Source organism: Fistularia commersonii, unplaced genomic scaffold, assembly GCF_037954325.1.
Source record: "Fistularia commersonii isolate RoL2024-O1a breed Wild unplaced genomic scaffold, RoL_Fcom_v1.0 HiC_scaffold_50, whole genome shotgun sequence".
Lineage (NCBI taxonomy): Eukaryota > Metazoa > Chordata > Actinopteri > Syngnathiformes > Fistulariidae > Fistularia > Fistularia commersonii.
In genome coordinates, this window is record NW_028234008.1 from 45,752 (window position 1) to 70,045 (window position 24,294).

The window sequence follows — 24,294 nt, forward strand, 5'->3', positions numbered from 1 at the left end:
TGAAGCGTTTTTGATTAGGAGTGGAAAAAAAAAAAAGAATTTCATTAAGCTGGTTTCTGCTGTGGAAATATGTTGTTTCGGACATGATTCTGCACAAAATATGTCAAATTCAGTGTAATCCAGGTACAAATTCAAAAGATATAGCCAGTCGTTCAAAAAGTTCTTATATCACTGACTTGAAGCGTTTTTGACTAGTATTGGAAATAACTAATGAATTTCATCAAGCCGTTTTCTGCTGTTGAAATATCTTGTTTAGAACATGATTCTGCACAATATATGTCAAATTCAGTGTAACCCAGCTTCAAGATCAAAATATATAGCCATTCGTTAAAAAAGTGCTTTTCTCACCGAGTTGAAGCGTTATTGATTAGGAGTGGCATTAACTAATGAATTTCATTAATATGGTTTCTGCTGTTGAAATATGTTGTTTGGGACAATATTCTGCAAAAAATATGTCAAATTCAGTGTAATTCAGCGACAAAATCAAAAGATATAGCCATTCGTTCAAAAAGTGTTTATCTTATCGGGTTGAAATATGTTGTTTAGGACAAGATTTTGTACAATTTATGTAAAATTCAGTGCAATCCAGGTACATTTTCAAAAGATATAGCCATTCGTTCAAAAAGTGCTTATCTCACCGAGTTGAAGCGTTTTTGATTAGGAATGGAAATAACTAATGAATTTCATTAATCTGGTTTCTGTTGTTGAAATATGTTGTTTAGGACATGATTCTGCATAAAATATGTCAAATTCAGTGTAATTCAGCGACAAAATCAAAAGATATAGCCATTCGTTCAAAAAGTGTTTATCTTATCGGGTTGAAATATGTTGTTTAGGACAAGATTTTGTACAATTTATGTCAAATTCAGTGTAATCCAGGTACATTTTCAAAAGATATACCCATTCGTTAAAAAAGTGCTTTTCTCACCGAGTTGAAGCGTTATTGATTAGGAGTGGAAATAACTAATGAATTTCATTAATCTGGTTTCTGCTGTTGAAATATGTTGTATAGGACATGATTCTGCACAATATATGTCAAATTCAGTGTAATCCAGCGAAAAGATCAAAAGATATAGCCATTCGTTCAAAAACTGCTTATCTCACCGAGTTGAAGCGTTTTTTAGTTGGAGTGGAAATAACTAATGAATTTCAATATGCTGGTTTTTGCTGTTGATATATGTTGTTTAGGACATGATTTTGCACAATATATGTCAAATTTAGTGTAATCACATCACAGGTTCAAAAGATATAGCCATTCGTTCAAAAAGTGCGTATCTTATCGGGTTGAAGCGTTTTTGATTAAGAGTGAAAATAACTAATGAATTTCATCAAGCTGGTTTCTACTTTTGAAATATGTTGTTTAGGACATGATTCTGCAATATATATGTCAAATTCAATGAAACCCCGCTACAGGATCAAAATATATAGCCATTCGTTCAGAAAGTGCTTCTCTCACCGAGTTGAAGCGTTTTCTATTAGGGATGGAAATAACTAATGAATTTCATCAAGCTGGTTTCTCCTGTTGAAATATGTTGTTTTGAAAATGATTCTGCACAATTAATGTCAAATTCAGTGTAATCCAGCTACAAGTTCAAAAGATATCGCCATTCGTTAAAAAAGTGCTTATCTCACCGAGTTGAAGCGTTTTTTATTAGGGATGGAAATAACTAATGAATTTCATCAAGCTGGTTTCTCCTGTTGAAATATGTTGTTTAGAAAATGATTCTGCACAATATGTCAACTTCAGTGTTATCCAGCTACAAGTTAAAAAGATATATCTATAAGGTCAAAAACTGCTTATCTTATCGAGTTAAAATGTTTTTAAGTTGGAGTGGAAATAACTAATGAATTTCATCAAGCTGGTTTCTGCTGTTGATATATCTTGTCTAGGACATGATTCTGCACGATATATGTCAATTTCAGTGTAATCCCATCACATGTTAAAAACATATAGCCATTCATTCAAAAAGTCTTCATCTCACCGAGTTGAAGCGTTTTTGATTAGGAGTGAAAATAACTAATGAATTTCATCGAGCTGGTTTCTACTGTTGAAATATGTTGTTTAGGACATGATTCTGCAATATATATGTCAAATTCAGTGTAACCCAGCTACAGGATCAAAATTTATAGCCATTCGTTCAAAAAGTGCTTTTCTCACCGAGTTGAAGCGTTTTTGATTAGGAGTGGAAATAACTAATGAATTTCATCAAGCTTGTTTCTGCCGTTGAAATATGTTGTTTAGGACATGATTCTGCACAATATATGTCAAATTCAGTGGGATCCCATGACAGGTTAAAAAGATATAGCCCTTGGTTCAAAAAGGACTTATCTCACCGAGTTGAAGCGTTTTTGATTAGGATTGGAAACAACTAATGGATTTCATCAAACTGGTTTCTGCTGTTGAAATATGTTGTTTAGGATATGATTTTGCACTAAATATTTCAAATTCAGTGTAATCCAGCGACAAGATCAAAAGATATAGCCATTCGTGCAAAAAGTGCTTATCTCACCGAGTTGAAGCGTTTTTGATTTGGAGTGGAAATAACTAATGAATTCCATCAAGCTGGTTTCTGCTGTTGATATATGTTGTTTAGGACATGATTCTGAACAATATATGTCAAATTCAGTGTGATCCCATCACATGTTGAAAAGATATAGCCATTCGTTCAAAGAGTGCTTATCTTACCGAGTTGAAGCGTTTTTTAGTTGGAGTGGAAATAACTAATGAATTTCAATATGCTGGTTTTTGCTGTTGATATATGTGGTTTAGGACATGATTCTACACAATATATGTCAAATTCAGTGTAATCCAGCAACAAGTTCAAAATATATAGCCATAAGGTCAAAAAGAAATTATCTTACCGAGTTAAATCGCTTTTGATTAGGAGTGGAAATAACTCATGAATTTCACCAAGCAGGTGTCTGCTGGTGATTTTTGTTTTTTAGAACATGATTCTGCAAAATACATGTCAAATTCAGTGTAATCCCATCACATGTTCAAAAGATATAGCCATTCGTTCAAAAAGTGTTTATCTTATCGGGTTGAGGAGTTTTTGATTAAGAGTGGAAATAACTAATGAATTTCACCAAGCTGGTTTCTGCTGTTCAAATATGTTGTTCAGTACATGATTCTGCACAATATATGTCAAATTCAGTGTAATCCAGCGACAAGTTCAAAAGATATAGCCGTTCGTTCAAAAAGTGCTTCTCTCACCGAGTTGAAGCGTTTTTTATTAGGAGTGGAAATGACTAATGGATTTCATCAAGCTGGTTTCTACTGTTGAAATATGTTGATTAGGACATGATTCTGCACAATGTATGTTAACTTCAGTGTAATCCCATTACAGGTTAAAAATATATAGCCATTCGTTCAAAAAGTCTTCATCTCACCCAGTTGAAGCGTTTTTGATTAGGAGTGAAAATAACTAATGAATTTCATCAAGCTGTTTTCTACTGTTGAAATATGTTGTTTAGGACATGATTCTGCAATATATATGTCAAATTCAGTGTAACCCAGCTACGGGATCAAAATATATAGCCATTCGTTCATAAAGTGCTTTTCTCACCGAGTTGAACTATTTTTGATTAGGAGTTGAAATAACTAATGGATTTCATCAAGCTGTTTTCTACTGTTGAAATATGTTGTTTAGGACATGATTCTGCAATATATATGTCAAATTCAGTGTAATCCAGCTCCAAGTTCGAAAGATATAGCCATTCTTTCAAAAAGTGCTTATCTCACCGAGTTGAAGCGTTTTTGATTAGGAGTGGAAATAACTAATGAATTTCATCAAGCTGGTTTCTGCTGGTGATATATGTTGTTTAGAACATGATTTTGCACAATATATGTCAAATTCAGTGTAATCCCATCACATGTTCAAAAGATATAGCCATTCGTTCAAAAAGTGTTTATCTTATCGGGTTGAAGCGTTTTTGATTAAGAGTGGAAATAACTAATGAAGTTCACCAAGCTGGTTTCTGCTGTTCAAATATGTTGTTCAGTACATGATTCTGCACAATATATGTCAAATTCAGTGTAATCCAGCCACAAGTTCATAATATATACCCATTCGTTCAGAAAGTCCTTCTCTCAACGAGTTGAAGCGTTTTTGATTAGGAGTGGAAGTAACTCATGGATTTCATCAAGCTGGTTTTTGACGTTGAAATATGTTGTTTAGAACATGATTCTGCACAATTAATGTCAAATTCAGTGTAATCCAGCTACAACTTCAAAAGATATAGCCATTCGTTCAAAAGTACTTATCTCACCGAGTTGAAGCGTTTTTGATTAGGAGTGGAAATAACTAATGAATTTTCATCAGGTTGGTTTCTACTGTTGAAATATGTTGATTAGCACATTATTCTGCACAATATATGTCAACTTCAGTGTAATCCCATCACAGGTTCAAAAGATATAGCCATTCGATCAAAAAGTGTATATCTTATCGGATTGAAGCGTTTTTAATTAGGAACGGAAATAACTAATGAATTTCATCAAGCCGCTTTCTGCTGTTAAAATGTGTTGTTTAGGGCATAATTCTGCAAATATATTTCAAATTCAGTGTAATCCAGCTACAAGATCAAAAGATATAGCCATTCGTTGAAAAAGTGCTTATCTCACCGAGTTGAAGCTTTTTTGATTTGGAGTGGAAATAACTAATGAATTCCATCAAGCTGGTTTCTGCTGTTGAAATATGTTTTTTAGGATATGATTCTGCAAAATTTATGTCAAATTTAGTGTAATCACATAACAGGTTCAAAAGATATAGCCATTCGTTCAAAAATTGCTTATCTCACCAAGTTGAAGAGTTTTTGATTAGTATTGGAAATAACTAATGAATTTCATCAAGCTGGTTTCTGCTCTTGAAATTTGTTGTTTAGGACATGATTCTGGACAATATATGTCAAATTAAGTGTAATCCCTTCAAAAGTTCAAAAGATATATTCATTCGTTCAAAAAGTACTTATCTCACCGGGTTGAAGCATTTTTGATTAGGAGTGGAAATAACTTTTGAATTTCATCAAGCTGGTTTCTGCTGTTGAAATATGTTGTTTAGGACATGATTCTGCAAATATATGTCAAATTTAGTGAAATCCCATTCCAGGTTCAAAGGATATAGCCATTCGTCCAAAAAGTACTTATGTCACCAAGTTGAAGAATTTTTGATTAGTATTGGAAATAACCAATGAATTACGTCAAGCTGGTTTCTGCTGTTGAAATATGTTGTTATGTCAAGATTCTGCACAATATATGTCATATCCATCAAAAGTCCAAAAGATATAGCCATTCGTTCAAAAAATGCTTAACTCACCGAGTTGAGACGTTTCTGATTAGGAGTGGAAATAACTGATGGATTTTCGTCAAGCTGGTTTCTGCTGTTGAAATATGTTGTTTAGGACATGATTCTGCAAAACACATGTCAAATTCAGTGTAATCCAGCGATAAGATCAAAAGATATAGCCATTCGTCATAAAAGTGCTTATCTCACCGAGTTGAAGCGTTTTTGATTCGGAGTGGAAATAACTAATGAATTTCATCAAGCAGGTTTCTGCTGTTGAAATATGTTGTTTAGGAAAAGATTCTGCACAATATATGTCAAATTCAGTGAAATCCCATCACAGGTTCAAAAAATATATTCATTCGTTCAAAAATTGCTTATCTCACCAAGTTGAAGAGTTTTTGATTAGTAATGGAAATAACTTTTGAATTTCATCAAGCTGGTTTCTGCTGTTGAAATATGTTGTTTAGGACATGATTCTGCACAATATATGTCAAATTCAGTGTAATTCCTTCACAAGTTCAAAAGATATAGTCATTCGTTCAAAAAGTGCTTAACTCACCGAGTTGAAGCGTTTTTGATTAGGAGTGGAAATAACTTTTGAATTTCATCAAGCTGGTTTCTGCTGTTGAAATATGTTGTTTAGAACATGTTTTTGCACAATATATGTCAAATTCAGTGTAATCCCTTCATAGGTTCAAAAGATATCGCCAGTCGTTCCAAAAGAACTTATCTCACCGAGTTGAAGCGTTTTTGATTAGGAGTGGAAATAACTAATGAATTTCTACAAGCTGGTTTCTGCTGTTGAAATATGTTGTTTAGGACATGATTCTGCACAATATATGTCAAATTCAGTGTAATTCCTTCACAAGTTCAAAAGATATAGCCATTCGTTCCAAAAGAACTTATCTCACCGAATTAAAGCGTTTTTGATTAGGAGTGGAAATAACTTTTGAATTTCATCAAGCTGGTTTCTGTTGTTGAAATATGTTGTTTAGAACATGTTTCTGCACAATATATGTCAAATTCAGTGTAATCCCTTCATAGGTTCAAAAGATATCGCCAGTCGTTCCAAAAGAACTTGTCTCACCGAGTTGAAGCGTTTTTGATTAGGAGTGAAATAACTAATGAATTTCTACAAGCTGGTTTCTGCTGTTGAAATATGTTGTTTAGGACATGATTCTGCACAATATATGTCAAATTCAGTGTAATCCCATCACAAGTTCAAAATATATAGCCATTTGTTCAAAAACTGCTTATCTCACCGAGTTGAAGCGTTTTTGATTAGGAGTGGAAATAACTTTTGAATTTCATCAAGCTGGTTTCTGCTGTTGAAATATGTTGTTTTGAACATGTTTCTGCACAATATATGTCAAATTCAGTGTAATCCCTTCATATGTTCAAAAGATATCGCCAGTCGTTCCAAAAGAATTTCTCTCACCGAGGTGAGTCGTTTTTGATTCGGAGTGGAAATAACCAATGAATTTCATCAAGCTGGTTTCTGCTGTTGAAATATGTTTTTTAGGATATGATTCTGCACAATATATGTCAAATTCAGTGAAATCCCATCACAGCTTCAAAAAATATATTCATTCGTTCAAAAATTGCTTATCTTATCGGGTTGAAGCGTTTTTGATTAGGTGTGGAAATAACTGATGGATTTCGTCAAGCTGGTTTCTGCTGTTGAAATATGTTGTTTAGGACATGATTCTGCAAAACACATGTCAAATTCAGTGTAATCCAGCGATAAGATCAAAAGATATAACCATTCGTCATAAAAGTGCTTATCTCACCGAGTTGAAGCGTTTTTGATTCGGAGTGGAAATAACTAATGAATTTCATCAAGCAGGTTTCTGCGTTTGAAATATGTTGTTTAGGACAAGATTCTGCACAATATATGTCAAATTCAGTGAAATCCCATCACAGGTTCAAAAAATATATTCATTCGTTCAAAAATTGCTTATCTCACCAAGTTGAAGAGTTTTTGATTAGTAATGGAAATAACTTTTGAATTTCATCAAGCTGGTTTCTGCTCTTGAAATTTGTTGTTTAGGACATGATTCTGGACAATATATGTCAAATTAAGTGTAATCCCTTCACAAGTTCAAAAGATATAGCCATTCGTTCAAAAAGTACTTATCTCACCGGGTTGAAGCATTTTTGATTAGGAGTGGAAATAACTTTTTAATTTCATCAAGCTGGTTTCTGCTGTTGAAATATGTGTTTTAGGACATGATTCTGCACAATATATGTCAAATTCAGTGTGAATCCTTCACAAGTTCAAAAGATATAGCCATTTGTTCAAAAAGTGCTTATCTCACCGAGTTGAAGCGTTTTTGATTAGGAGTGGAAATAACTTTTGAATTTCATCAAGCTGGTTTCTGCTGTTGAAATATGTTGTTTAGAACATGTTTCTGCACAATATATGTCAAATTCAGTGTAATCCCTTCACAAGTTCAAAAGATATAGCCATTTGTTCAAAAAGTACTTATCTCACCGAGTTGAAGCGTTTTTGATTAGGAGTGGAAATAACTTTTGAATTTCATCAAGCTGGTTTCTGCTGTTGAAATATGTTGTTTTGAACATGTTTCTGCACAAAATAAGTCAAATTCAGTGTAATCCAGCGACAAGATCAAAAGACATAGCCATTCGTGCAAAAAGTGCTTATCTCACCGAGTTAAAGCGTTTTTGATTAGGAGTGGAAATAACTAATGAATTTCAACAAGTTGGTTTTTGCTGTTGATATATGTTTTTTAGGACATTATTCTGCACAATATATATGAAATTCAGTGTAATCCAGCTACAAGATCAAAAGATATGGCCAAAAGGTCAAAAACTACTTATCTTATCGAGTTTAATCCTTTTTGAGTTGGAGTGGAAATAACTCATGAATATCATCATGCTGGTTTCTGCTGTTGAAATATGTTGTTTAGGACTTGATTCTGCACAATATATGTCAAATTCAGTGTAATCCCATCACCGGTTCATAACATGTAGCCATTCGTTCAAAAAGTGCTTATCACACCTAGTTGAAGCGTTTTTGATTAAGAGAGGAAATAACTATTGAAATTCACCAAGCCTGTTTCTGCTGGTGATAGATGTTGTATAGAACATGATTCTGTCCAATATATGTCAAATTCAGTGTAATCCAGCGACAAGATCAAAAGATATAGCCATTCGTGCAAAAACTGCTAATCTCACAGAGTTGAAGCGTTTTTGAGTTGGAGTTGAAATAACTAATGAATTTCAATATGCTGGTTTTTGCTGTTGATATATGTTGTATAGGACTTAATTCTGCACAATATATGTCAAATTCAGTGTAATCCAGCTATAAGTTAAAAAGATATAGCCATAAGGTCAAAAAGTGCTTATCTCACTGATTTGAAGCGTTTTTGATTTTGAGTGGAAATGACTAATGAATTTCATCAAGCTGGTTTCTGTTGTTGAAATATGTTTTTTAGGACATGAATCTGCACAATATGTCAAATTCAGTGTAATCCAGCTACAAGATCAAAAGATATGGCCAAAAGGTCAAAAACTGCTTATCTTATCGAGTTTAATCCTTTTTGAGTTGGAGTGGAAATAACTCATGAATTTCATCATGCTGGTTTCTGCTGTTGAAATATGTTGTTTAGGACTTGATTCTGCACAATATATGTCAAATTCAGTGTAATCCAGGTACAAATTCAAAAGATATAGCCATTCGTTCAAAAAGTTCTTATATCACTGACTTGAAGCGTTTTTGACTAGTAGTGGAAATAACTAATGAATTTCATCAAGCCGGTTTCTGCTGTTGAAATATCTTGTTTAGAACATGATTCTGCACAATATATGTCAAATTCAGTGTAATCCAGCTATAAATTCAAAATATTTAGCCATAAGGTCAAAAACTAATTATCTTACCGAGTTAAATCGCTTTTGTTTAGGAGTGGAAATAACTAATGAATTTCATCAAATTGGTTTCTGCTGTTGAAATATGTTGTTTAGGACATGATTCAGCACAAAATATGTCAATTTCAATGTGATCCCATTACAAGATCAAAAGATATAGCCATTCCTTCAAAAAGGACTTATCTCACCGAAATGAAGCGTTTTTAAATAGGAGTGGGAATAACTAGTGAATTTCATCAAGCTGGTTTCTGCTGTTGAAATATGTTGTTTAGGACATGATTCAGCACAAAATATGTCAATTTCATTGTGATCCCATTACAAGATCAAAAGATATAGCCATTCGTTCAAAAAGGACTTATCTCACCGAATTAAAGCGTTTTTGATTAGGAGTGGAAATAACTTTTGAATTTCATCAAGCTGGTTTCTGTTGTTGAAATATGTTGTTTAGAACATGTTTCTGCACAATATATGTCAAATTCAGTGTAATCCCTTCATAGGTTCAAAAGATATCGCCAGTCGTTCCAAAAGAACTTGTCTCACCGAGTTGAAGCGTTTTTGATTAGGAGTGAAATAACTAATGAATTTCTACAAGCTGGTTTCTGCTGTTGAAATATGTTGTTTAGGACATGATTCTGCACAATATATGTCAAATTCAGTGTAATCCCATCACAAGTTCAAAATATATAGCCATTTGTTCAAAAACTGCTTATCTCACCGAGTTGAAGCGTTTTTGATTAGGAGTGGAAATAACTTTTGAATTTCATCAAGCTGGTTTCTGCTGTTGAAATATGTTGTTTTGAACATGTTTCTGCACAATATATGTCAAATTCAGTGTAATCCCTTCATATGTTCAAAAGATATCGCCAGTCGTTCCAAAAGAATTTCTCTCACCGAGGTGAGTCGTTTTTGATTCGGAGTGGAAATAACCAATGAATTTCATCAAGCTGGTTTCTGCTGTTGAAATATGTTTTTTAGGATATGATTCTGCACAATATATGTCAAATTCAGTGAAATCCCATCACAGCTTCAAAAAATATATTCATTCGTTCAAAAATTGCTTATCTTATCGGGTTGAAGCGTTTTTGATTAGGTGTGGAAATAACTGATGGATTTCGTCAAGCTGGTTTCTGCTGTTGAAATATGTTGTTTAGGACATGATTCTGCAAAACACATGTCAAATTCAGTGTAATCCAGCGATAAGATCAAAAGATATAACCATTCGTCATAAAAGTGCTTATCTCACCGAGTTGAAGCGTTTTTGATTCGGAGTGGAAATAACTAATGAATTTCATCAAGCAGGTTTCTGCGTTTGAAATATGTTGTTTAGGACAAGATTCTGCACAATATATGTCAAATTCAGTGAAATCCCATCACAGGTTCAAAAAATATATTCATTCGTTCAAAAATTGCTTATCTCACCAAGTTGAAGAGTTTTTGATTAGTAATGGAAATAACTTTTGAATTTCATCAAGCTGGTTTCTGCTCTTGAAATTTGTTGTTTAGGACATGATTCTGGACAATATATGTCAAATTAAGTGTAATCCCTTCACAAGTTCAAAAGATATAGCCATTCGTTCAAAAAGTACTTATCTCACCGGGTTGAAGCATTTTTGATTAGGAGTGGAAATAACTTTTTAATTTCATCAAGCTGGTTTCTGCTGTTGAAATATGTGTTTTAGGACATGATTCTGCACAATATATGTCAAATTCAGTGTGAATCCTTCACAAGTTCAAAAGATATAGCCATTTGTTCAAAAAGTGCTTATCTCACCGAGTTGAAGCGTTTTTGATTAGGAGTGGAAATAACTTTTGAATTTCATCAAGCTGGTTTCTGCTGTTGAAATATGTTGTTTAGAACATGTTTCTGCACAATATATGTCAAATTCAGTGTAATCCCTTCACAAGTTCAAAAGATATAGCCATTTGTTCAAAAAGTACTTATCTCACCGAGTTGAAGCGTTTTTGATTAGGAGTGGAAATAACTTTTGAATTTCATCAAGCTGGTTTCTGCTGTTGAAATATGTTGTTTTGAACATGTTTCTGCACAAAATAAGTCAAATTCAGTGTAATCCAGCGACAAGATCAAAAGACATAGCCATTCGTGCAAAAAGTGCTTATCTCACCGAGTTAAAGCGTTTTTGATTAGGAGTGGAAATAACTAATGAATTTCAACAAGTTGGTTTTTGCTGTTGATATATGTTTTTTAGGACATTATTCTGCACAATATATATGAAATTCAGTGTAATCCAGCTACAAGATCAAAAGATATGGCCAAAAGGTCAAAAACTACTTATCTTATCGAGTTTAATCCTTTTTGAGTTGGAGTGGAAATAACTCATGAATATCATCATGCTGGTTTCTGCTGTTGAAATATGTTGTTTAGGACTTGATTCTGCACAATATATGTCAAATTCAGTGTAATCCCATCACCGGTTCATAACATGTAGCCATTCGTTCAAAAAGTGCTTATCACACCTAGTTGAAGCGTTTTTGATTAAGAGAGGAAATAACTATTGAAATTCACCAAGCCTGTTTCTGCTGGTGATAGATGTTGTATAGAACATGATTCTGTCCAATATATGTCAAATTCAGTGTAATCCAGCGACAAGATCAAAAGATATAGCCATTCGTGCAAAAACTGCTAATCTCACAGAGTTGAAGCGTTTTTGAATTGGAGTTGAAATAACTAATGAATTTCAATATGCTGGTTTTTGCTGTTGATATATGTTGTATAGGACTTAATTCTGCACAATATATGTCAAATTAGGTGTAATCCAGCTATAAGTTAAAAAGATATAGCCATAAGGTCAAAAAGTGCTTATCTCACTGATTTGAAGCGTTTTTGATTTTGAGTGGAAATGACTAATGAATTTCATCAAGCTGGTTTCTGTTGTTGAAATATGTTTTTTAGGACATGAATCTGCACAATATGTCAAATTCAGTGTAATCCAGCTACAAGTTCAAAAGATATAGCCATAAGGTCAACAACTGCTTATCTTATCGAGTTAAATCGTTTTAGAGTTGGACTGGAAATAACTCATGAATTTCATCAAGCTGGTTTCTGCTGGATATATGTTGTTTAGAACATGATTCTGCACAATATATGTCAAATTCAGTGTAATCCCTTCATAGGTTCAAAAGATATCGCCAGTCGTTCCAAAAGAACTTGTCTCACCGAGTTGAAGCGTTTTTGATTAGGAGTGAAATAACTAATGAATTTCTACAAGCTGGTTTCTGCTGTTGAAATATGTTGTTTAGGACATGATTCTGCACAATATATGTCAAATTCAGTGTAATCCCATCACAAGTTCAAAATATATAGCCATTTGTTCAAAAACTGCTTATCTCACCGAGTTGAAGCGTTTTTGATTAGGAGTGGAAATAACTTTTGAATTTCATCAAGCTGGTTTCTGCTGTTGAAATATGTTATTTTGAACATGTTTTTGCACAATATATGTCAAATTCAGTGTAATCCCTTCATATGTTCAAAAGATATCGCCAGTCGTTCCAAAAGAACTTATCTCACCGAGGTGAGGCGTTTTTGATTCGGAGTGGAAATAACCAATGAATTTCATCAAGCTGGTTTCTGCTGTTGAAATATGTTTTTTAGGATATGATTCTGCACAATATATGTCAAATTCAGTGAAATCCCATCACAGCTTCAAAAAATATATTCATTCGTTCAAAAATTGCTTATCTTATCGGGTTGAAGCGTTTTTGATTAGGAGTGGAAATAACTGATGGATTTCGTCAAGCTGGTTTCTGCTGTTGAAATATGTTGTTTAGGACATGATTCTGCAAAACACATGTCAAATTCAGTGTAATCCAGCGATAAGATCTAAAGATATAACCATTCGTCATAAAAGTGCTTATCTCACCGAGTTGAAGCGTTTTTGATTCGGAGTGGAAATAACTAATGAATTTCATCAAGCAGGTTTCTGCTGTTGAAATATGTTGTTTAGGACAAGATTCTGCACAATATATGTCAAATTCAGTGAAATCCCATCACAGGTTCAAAAAATATATTCATTCGTTCAAAAATTGCTTATCTCACCAAGTTGAAGAGTTTTTGATTAGTAATGGAAATAACTTTTGAATTTCATCAAGCTGGTTTCTGCTCTTGAAATTTGTTGTTTAGGACATGATTCTGGACAATATATGTACAATTAAGTGTAATCCCTTCACAAGTTCAAAAGATATAGCCATTCGTTCAAAAAGTACTTATCTCACCGGGTTGAAGCATTTTTGATTAGGAGTGGAAATAACTTTTTAATTTCATCAAGCTGGTTTCTGCTGTTGAAATATGTGTTTTAGGACATGATTCTGCACAATATATGTCAAATTCAGTGTAATTCCTTCACAAGTTCAAAAGATATAGCCATTCGTTCAAAAAGTGCTTATCTCACCGAGTTGAAGCGTTTTTGATTAGGAGTGGAAATAACTTTTGAATTTCATCAAGCTGGTTTCTGCTGTTGAAATATGTTGTTTAGAACATGTTTCTGCACAATATATGTCAAATTCAGTGTAATCCCTTCACAAGTTCAAAAGATATAGCCATTTGTTCAAAAAGTACTTATCTCACCGAGTTGAAGCGTTTTTGATTAGGAGTGGAAATAACTTTTGAATTTCATCAAGCTGGTTTCTGCTGTTGAAATATGTTGTTTTGAACATGTTTCTGCACAAAATAAGTCAAATTCAGTGTAATCCAGCGACAAGATCAAAAGACATAGCCATTCGTGCAAAAAGTGCTTATCTCACCGAGTTAAAGCGTTTTTGATTAGGAGTGAAATAACTAATGAATTTCTACAAGCTGGTTTCTGCTGTTGAAATATGTTGTTTAGGACATGATTCTGCACAATATATGTCAAATTCAGTGTAATCCCATCACAAGTTCAAAATATATAGCCATTTGTTCAAAAACTGCTTATCTCACCGAGTTGAAGCATTTTTGATTAGGAGTGGAAATAACTTTTGAATTTCATCAAGCTGGTTTCTGCTGTTGAAATATGTTGTTTTGAACATGTTTCTGCACAATATATGTCAAATTCAGTGTAATCCCTTCATATGTTCAAAAGATATCGCCAGTCGTTCCAAAAGAACTTATCTCACCGAGGTGAGGCGTTTTTGATTCGGAGTGGAAATAACCAATGAATTTCATCAAGCTGGTTTCTGCTGTTGAAATATGTTTTTTAGGATATGATTCTGCACAATATATGTCAAATTCAGTGAAATCCCATCACAGCTTCAAAAAATATATTCATTCGTTCAAAAATTGCTTATCTTATCGGGTTGAAGCGTTTTTGATTAGGAGTGGAAATAACTGATGGATTTCGTCAAGCTGGTTTCTGCTGTTGAAATGTGTTGTTTAGGACATGATTCTGCAAAACACATGTCAAATTCAGTGTAGTCCAGCGATAAGATCTAAAGATATAACCATTCGTCATAAAAGTGCTTATCTCACCGAGTTGAAGCGTTTTTGATTCGGAGTGGAAATAACTAATGAATTTCATCAAGCAGGTTTCTGCTGTTGAAATATGTTGTTTAGGACAAGATTCTGCACAATATATGTCAAATTCAGTGAAATCCCATCACAGGTTCAAAAAATATATTCATTCGTTCAAAAATTGCTTATCTCACCAAGTTGAAGAGTTTTTGATTAGTAATGGAAATAACTTTTGAATTTCATCAAGCTGGTTTCTGCTCTTGAAATTTGTTGTTTAGGACATGATTCTGGACAATATATGTCAAATTAAGTGTAATCCCTTCACAAGTTCAAAAGATATAGCCATTCGTTCAAAAAGTACTTATCTCACCGGGTTGAAGCATTTTTGATTAGGAGTGGAAATAACTTTTTAATTTCATCAAGTTGGTTTCTGCTGGTGAAATATGTGTTTTAGGACATGATTCTGCACAATATATGTCAAATTCAGTGTAATTCCTTCACAAGTTCAAAAGATATAGCCATTCGTTCAAAAAGTGCTTATCTCACCGAGTTGAAGCGTTTTTGATTAGGAGTGGAAATAACTTTTGAATTTCATCAAGCTGGTTTCTGCTGTTGAAATATGTTGTTTAGAACATGTTTCTGCACAATATATGTCAAATTCAGTGTAATCCCTTCACAAGTTCAAAAGATATAGCCATTTTTTCAAAAAGTACTTATCTTACCGAGTTGAAGCGTTTTTGATTAGGAGTGGAAATAACTTTTGAATTTCATCAAGCTGGTTTCTGCTGTTGAAATATGTTGTTTTGAACATGTTTCTGCACAAAATAAGTCAAATTCAGTGTAATCCAGCGACAAGATCAAAAGACATAGCCATTCGTGCAAAAAGTGCTTATCTCACCGAGTTAAAGCGTTTTTGATTAGGAGTGGAAATAACTAATGAATTTCAACAAGTTGGTTTTTGCTGTTGATATATGTTTTTTAGGACATTATTCTGCACAATATATATGAAATTCAGTGTAATCCAGCTACAAGATCAAAAGATATGGCCAAAAGGTCAAAAACTGCTTATCTTATCGAGTTTAATCCTTTTTGAGTTGGAGTGGAAATAACTCATGAATTTCATCATGCTGGTTTCTGCTGTTGAAATATGTTGTTTAGGACTTGATTCTGCACAATATATGTCAAATTCAGTGTAATCCAGGTACAAATTCAAAAGATATAGCCATTCGTTCAAAAAGTTCTTATATCACTGACTTGAAGCGTTTTTGACTAGTAGTGGAAATAACTAATGAATTTCATCAAGCCGGTTTCTGCTGTTGAAATATCTTGTTTAGAACATGATTCTGCACAATATATGTCAAATTCAGTGTAATCCAGCTATAAATTCAAAATATTTAGCCATAAGGTCAAAAACTAATTATCTTACCGAGTTAAATCGCTTTTGTTTAGGAGTGGAAATAACTAATGAATTTCATCAAATTGGTTTCTGCTGTTGAAATATGTTGTTTAGGACATGATTCAGCACAAAATATGTCAATTTCAATGTGATCCCATTACAAGATCAAAAGATATAGCCATTCCTTCAAAAAGGACTTATCTCACCGAAATGAAGCGTTTTTAAATAGGAGTGGGAATAACTAGTGAATTTCATCAAGCTGGTTTCTGCTGTTGAAATATGTTGTTTAGAACATGATTCTGCACAATACATTTCGTATTCAGTGTAATCCAGCTACAAGTTCAAAAGATATAGCCATTCGTTCAAAAACTGCTTATCTCACCGAGTTGAAGCGTTTTTGATTAGTAGTGGAAATAACTAATGAATTTCATCAAGTTGGTTTCTACTGTTGAAATATGTTGTTTAGGACATGATTCTGCACAATATATGTCAAATTCTGTGTAATCCCATCGAAGGTTCAAAAGATATAGCCATTCGTTCAAAAAGTGCTTAACACACCTAGTTGAAGCGTTTTTGATTAAGAGAGGAAATAACTATTGAAATTCACCAAGCCTGTTTCTGCTGGTGATAGATGTTGTATAGAACATGATTTTGTCCAATATATGTCAAATTCAGTGTAATCCAGCGACAAGATCAAAAGATATAGCCATTCGTGCAAAAACTGCTAATCTCACAGAGTTGAAGCGTTTTTGAGTTGGAGTGGAAATAACTAATGAATTTCAATATGCTGGTTTTTGCTGTTGATATATGTTGTTTAGGACTTGATTCTGCACAATATATGTCAAATTCAGTGTAATCCAGCTATAAGTTAAAAAGATATAGCCATAAGGTCAAAAAGTGCTTATCTCACTGATTTGAAGCGTTTTTGATTTTGAGTGGAAATGACTAATGAATTTCATCAAGCTGGTTTCTGTTGTTGAAATATGTTTTTTAGGACATGAATCTGCACAATATGTCAAATTCAGTGTAATCCAGCTACAAGTTCAAAAGATATAGCCATAAGGTAAACAACTGCTTATCTTATCGAGTTAAATCGTTTTAGAGTTGGACTGGAAATAACTCATGAATTTCATCAAGCTGGTTTCTGCTGGATATATGTTGTTTAGAACATGATTCTGCACAATATATGTCAAATTCAGTGTAATCCCATCACAGGTTCAAAAGATAAAGCCATTCGTTCAAAAAGTGTTTATCTTATCGGGTTGAAGCGTTTTTGAGTTGGAGTGGAAATAACTAATAAATTTATTCATGCTGGTTTCTGCTGTTGATATATGTTGTTAAGGACATGATTCTGCAAAATATATGACAAATTCAGTGTAATCCCGCGACAAGATCAAAATATATAGCCATTCATGCAAAAAGTGCTGATCTCACGGAGTTGAAGCGTTTTTGATTAAGAGAGGAAATAACTAATGAATTTCATCAAGCCGTTTTCTGCTGTTGAAATATCTTGTTTAGAACATGATTCTGCACAATATATGTCAAATTCAGTGGGATCCCATGACAGGTTAAAAAGATATAGCCCTTGGTTCAAAAAGGACTTATCTCACCGAGTTGAAGCGTTTTTGATTAGGATTGGAAACAACTAATGGATTTCATCAAACTGGTTTCTGCTGTGTAAATATGTTGTTTAGGACATGATTTTGCACTAAATATTTCAAATTCAGTGTAATCCAGCGACAAGATCAAAAGATATAGCCATTCGTGCAAAAAGTGCTTGTCTCACGGAGTTGAAGCGTTTTTGATTTGGAGTGGAAATAACTAATGAATTCCATCAAGCTGGTTTCTGCTGTTGATATATGTTGTTTAGGACATGATTTTGAACAATATATGTCAAATTCAGTGTGATCCCATCACATGTTGAAAAGATATAGCCATTCGTTCAAAGAGTGCTTATCTTACCGAGTTGAAGCGTTTTTTAGTTGGAGTGGAAATAACTAATGAATTTCAATATGCTGGTTTTTGCTGTTGATATATGTGGTTTAGGACATGATTCTACACAATATATGTCAAATTCAGTGTAATCCAACAACAAGTTCAAAATATATAGCCATAAGGTCAAAAAGAAATTATCTTACCGAGTTAAATCGCTTTTGATTAGGAGTGGAAATAACTCATGAATTTCATCAAGCAGGTGTCTGCTGGTGATTCTTGTTTTTTAGAACATGATTCTGCAAAATACATGTCAAATTCAGTGTAATCCCATCACATGTTCAAAAGATATAGCCATTCGTTCAAAAAGTGTTTATCTTATCTGGTTGAGGAGTTTTTGATTAAGAGTGGAAATGACTAATGAATTTCACCAAGCTGGTTTCTGCTGTTCAAATATGTTGTTCAGTACATGATTCTGCACAATATATGTCAAATTCAGTGTAATCCAGCGACAAGTTCAAAAGATATAGCCATTCGTTCAAAAAGTGCTTCTCTCACCGAGTTGAAGCGTTTTTTATTAGGAGTGGAAATGACTAATGGATTTCATCAAGCTGGTTTCTACTGTTGAAATATGTTGATTAGGACATGATTCTGCACAATATATGTTAACTTCAGTGTAATCCCATTACAGGTTAAAAATATATAGCCATTCGTTCAAAAAGTCTTTATCTCACCCAGTTGAAGCGTTTTTGATTAGGAGTGGAAATAACTAATGAATTTCATCAAGCTGGTTTCTGCTGGTGATATATGTTTTTTAGAACATGATTTTGCACAATATATGTCAAATTCATTGTAATCCCATCACATGTTCAAAAGATATAGCCATTCGTTCAAAAAGTGTTTATCTTATCGGGTTGAAGCGTTTTTGATTAAGAGTGGAAATAACTAATGAATTTCACCAAGCTGGTTTCTGCTGTTCAAATATGTTGTTCAGTACATGATTCTGCACAATATATGTCAAATTCAGTGTAATCCAGCCACAAGTTCAAAAAATATACCCATTCGTTCAGAAAGTCCTTCTGTCACCGAGTTGAAGCGTTTTTGATTAGGAGTGGAAGTAACTCATGGATTTCGTTAAGCTGGTTTTTGACGTTGAAATATGTTGTTTAGAACATGATTCTGCACAATTAATGTCAAATTCAGTGTAATCCAGCTACAACTTCAAAAGATATAGCCATTCGTTCAAAAAGTGCTTATCTCACCGAGTTGAAGCGTTTTTGATTAGGAGTGGAAATAACTAATGAATTTCATCAGGTTGGTTTCTACTGTTGAAATATGTTGATTAGCACATTATTCTGCACAATATATGTCAACTTCAGTGTAATCCCTTCACCGGTTCAAAAGATATAGCCATTCGATCAAAAAGTGTATATCTTATCGGATTGAAGCGTTTTTAATTAGGAACGGAAATAACTAATGAATTTCATCAAGCCACTTTCTGCTGTTGAAATGTGTTGTTTAGGGCATAATTCTGCAAATATATGTCAAATTCAGTGTAATCCAGCTACAAGATCAAAAGATATAGCCATTCGTTGAAAAAGTGCTTATCTCACCGAGTTGAAGCTTTTTTGATTAGGAGTGGAAATAACTAATGAATTCCATCAAGCTGGTTTCTGCTGTTGATATTTGTTGTTTAGGACATGATTCTGAACAATATATGTCAAATTCAGTGTGATCCTATCACAGGTTCCAAAGATATAGACATTCGTTCAAAAACTGCTTATCTCACCCATTGAAGCGTTTTTGAGCTGGAGTGGAAAAAACTAATGAATTTCAATATGCTGGTTTTTGCTGTTGATATATGTTGTTTAGGACATGATTCTGCACAATATATGTCAAATTCAGTATAATCCAGCGACAAGATCAAAAGATATAGCCATTCGTTCAAAAACTGCTTATCTCAACGAGTTGAAGCGTTTTGAGTTGGAGTGGAATTAAATGATGAATTTCAATATGCTGGTTTTTGCTGTTGATATATGTTGTTTCGGACATGATTCTGCACAAAATATGTCAAATTCAGTGTAATCCAGGTACAAATTTAAAAGATATAGCCATTCGTTCAAAAAGTTCTTATATCACTGACTTGAAGCGTTTTTGACTAGTAGTGGAAATAACTAATGAATTTCATCAAGCCGGTTTCTGCTGTTGAAATATCTTGTTTAGAACATGATTCTGCACAATATATGTCAAATTCAGTGTAATCCAGCTATAAATTCAAAAGATAGAGCCATAAGGTCAAAAACTAATTATCTTACCGAGTTAAATCGCTTTTGTTTAGGAGTGGAAATAACTAATGAATTTCATCAAATTGGTTTCTGCTGTTGAAATATGTTGTTTAGGACATGATTCAGCACAAAATATGTCAATTTCAATGTGATCCCATTACAAGATCAAAAGATATAGCCATTCCTTCAAAAAGGACTTATCTCACCGAAATGAAGCGTTTTTAAATAGGAGTGGGAATAACTAGTGAATTTCATCAAGCTGGTTTCTGCTGTTGAAATATGTTGTTTAGAACATGATTCTGCACAATACATTTCGTATTCAGTGTAATCCAGCTACAAGTTCAAAAGATATAGCCATTCGTTCAAAAAGTGCTTATCTCACCGAGTTGAAGCGTTTTTGATTAGGAGTGGAAATAACTAATGAATTTCATCAAGTTGGTTTCTACTGTTGAAATATGTTGTTTAGGACATGATTCTGCACAATATATGTCAAATTCTGTGTAATCCCATCGAAGGTTCAAAAGATATAGCCATTCGTTCAAAAAGTTCTTATCTTATCGAGTTGAAGCGTTTTTGATTAAGAGAGGAAATAACTATTGAATTTCACCAAGCCTTTTTCTGCTGTTGATAGATGTTGTATAGGACATGATTTTGTACAATATATGTCAAATTCAGTGTAATCCAGCGACAAGATCAAAAGATATAGCCATTCGTTCGAAAACTGCTCATCTCACCGAGTTGAAGCGTTTTTGAGTTGGAGTTGAAATAACTAATGAATTTCAATATGCTGGTTTTTGCTTTTGATATATGTTGTTTAGGACATGATTCTGCAAAATATATCAAATTCAATGTAATCCAGCTATAAGTTCAAAAGATATAGCCATAAGGTCAAAAAGTGCTTATCTCGCTGAGTTGAAGCTTTTTTTGTTTTTGAGTGGAAATGACTAATGAATTTCATCAAGCTGGTTTCTGCTGTTGAGATATGTTGTTTCGGACATGATTAAGCACAATATATGTCAAATTTAGTGTAATCACATCACGGGTTCAAAAGATATAGCCATTCGTTCAAAAAGTGCTTATCTTATCGGGTTGAAGCGTTTTTGATTAAGAGTGGAAATAACTAATGAATTTCACCACTTTGGTTTTTGCTGTTGATATATGTTGTTTAGAACATGATTAAGCACAATACATGTCAAATTCTGAGTAATCCAGCTACAAGTTCAAAAGATATAGCCATAAGGTCAAAAAGTGCTTATCTTACAGAGATTAAATCTTTTTTGAGTTGGAGTGGAAATAACTAATGAATTTCATCATGCTGGTTTCTGCTGTTGATATATGTTGTTTAGGATAAGATTCTGCACAATATATGTCAAATTCAGTGTGATCCCATCACAGGTTCAAAAGATATATCCATTCGTTCAAAAAGTCTTCATCTCACTGAGTTGAAGCGTTTATGATTAGGAGTGGAAAAAAAAAAAGAATTTCATTAAGCTGGTTTCTGCTGTGGAAATATGTTTTTTCGGACATGATTCTGCACAAAATATGTCAAATTCAGTGTAATCCAGGTACAAATTCAAAAGATATAGCCATTCGTTCAAAAAGTTCTTATATCACTGACTTGAAGCGTTTTTGACTAGTAGTGGAAATAACTAATGTATTTCATCAAGCCAGTTTCTGCTGTTGAAATATCTTGTTTAGAACATGATTCTGCACAATATATGTCAAATTCAGTGTAACCCAGCTTCAAGATCAAAATATATAGCCATTCGTTAAAAAAGTGCTTTTCTCACCGAGTTGAAGCGTTATTGATTAGGAGTGGAAATAACTATTGAATTTCATTAATCTGGTTTTTGCTGTTGAAATATGTTGTTTAGGACAATAATCTGCACAAAATATGTCAAATTCAGTGTAATTCAGCGACAAAATCAAAAGATATAGCCATTCGTTCAAAAAGTGTTTATCTTATCGGGTTGAAATATGTTGTTTAGGACAAGATTTTGTACAATTTATGTCAAATTCAGAGTAATGCAGGTACATTTTCAAAAGATATACCCATTCGTTAAAAAAGTGCTTTTCTCACCGAGTTGAAGCGTTATTGATTAGGAGTTGAAATAACTAATCAATTTCATTAATCTGGTTTCTGCTGTTTAAATATGTTGTTTAGGACATGATTCTGCAAAAAATATGTCAAATTCAGCTTAAACCCATCACATGTTCAAAAGATATAGCCATTCGTTCAAAAACGTATTATCTAACCGAGTTGAAGCGTTTTTGATTAGGAGTGGAAAAAACTAATGGATTTCACCTACCTGGTTTCTGCTTTTGAAATATGTTGTTTAGGACATGATTCTGCAATATATATGTCAAATTCAGTGTAATCCAGCTACAGGATCAAAAAATATTGCCATTCGTTCAGAAAGTGCTTCTCTCACCGAGTTGAAGCTTTTTTTATTAGGGATGGAAATAACTAATGGATTTCATCAAGCTGGTTTCTCCTGTTGAAATATGTTGTTTTGAAAATGATTCTGCACAATTAATGTCAAATTCAGTGTAATCCAGCTACAATTTCAAAAGATATCGCCATTCGTTAAAAAAGTGCTTATCTCACCGAGTTGAAGCCTTTTTTATTAGGGATGGAAATAACTAATGAATTTCATCAAGCTGGTTTCTCCTGTTGAAATATGTTGTTTAGAAAATGATTCTGCACAATATATGTCAACTTCAGTGTTATCCAGCTACAAGTTAAAAAGATATATCTATAAGGTCAAAAACTGCTTATCTTATCGAGTTAAATTGTTTTTGAGTTGGAGTGGAAATAACTAATGAATTTCATCAAGCTGGTTTCTACTGTTGAAATATGTTTTTTATGACATGATTCTGCACAAAATATGTCAAATTCAGTGTAACCCAGCTACAGGATCAAAATTTATAGCCATTCGTTCAAAAAGTTCTTTTCTCACCGAGTTGAAGCGTTTTTGATTAGGAGTGGAAATAACTAATGAATTTCATCAAGCTGGTTTCTGCTGTTGAAATATGTTTTTTAGGACATGATTCTGCACAAAATATGTCAAATTTAGTGTAATCCCATCACAGGTTCAAAAGATAAGGCCATTCGTTCAAAAAGTGTTTATCTTATCGGGTTGAAGCGTTTTTGATTAGGAGAGGAAATAACTAATAAATTTCATCAAGCTGGTTTCTGCTGTTGAAATATGTTGTTTAGGACATGATTCTATAAAAAATATGTCAAATTCAGTGTAATCCAGCCACAAGTTCAAAAAATATAGCCATTCGTTCAGAAAGTCCTTCTCTCACCGAGTTGAAGCGTTTTTGATTAGGAGTGGAAATAACTAATGGATTTCATCAAGCTGGTTTTTGACGTTGAAATATGTTGTTTAGAACATGATTCTGCACAATTAATGTCAAATTCAGTGTAATCCAGCTACAACTTCAAAAGATATAGCCATTCGTTCAAAAAGTGCTTATCTCACCGAGTTCAAGCGTTTTTGATTAGGAGTGGAAATAACTAATGAATTTTCATCAGGTTGGTTTCTACTGTTGAAATACGTTGATTAGCACATTATTTTGCACAATATATGTCAACTTCAGTGTAATCCCATCACAGGTTCAAAAGATAGAGCCATTCGATCAAAAAGTGTATATCTTATCGGGTTGAAGCGTTTTTGATTAGGAATGGAAATAACTAATGAATTTCATCAAGCCGCTTTCTGCTGTTGAAATGTGTTGTTTAGGGCATAATTCTGCAAATATATGTCAAATTCAGTGTAATCCAGCTACAACTTCAAAAGATATAGCCATTCGTTCAAAAAGTGCTTATCTCACCGAGTTGAAGCTTTTTTGATTTGGAGTGGAAATAACTAATGAATTCCATCAAGCTGGTTTCTGCTGTTGATATATGTTGTTTAGGACATGATTCTGAACAATATATGTCAAATTCAGTGTGATCCTATCACAGGTTCCAAAGATATAGCCATTCGTTCAAAAACTGCTTATCTCACCGAATTGAAGCGTTTTTGAGTTGGAGTGGAAATAACTAATGAATTTCAATAT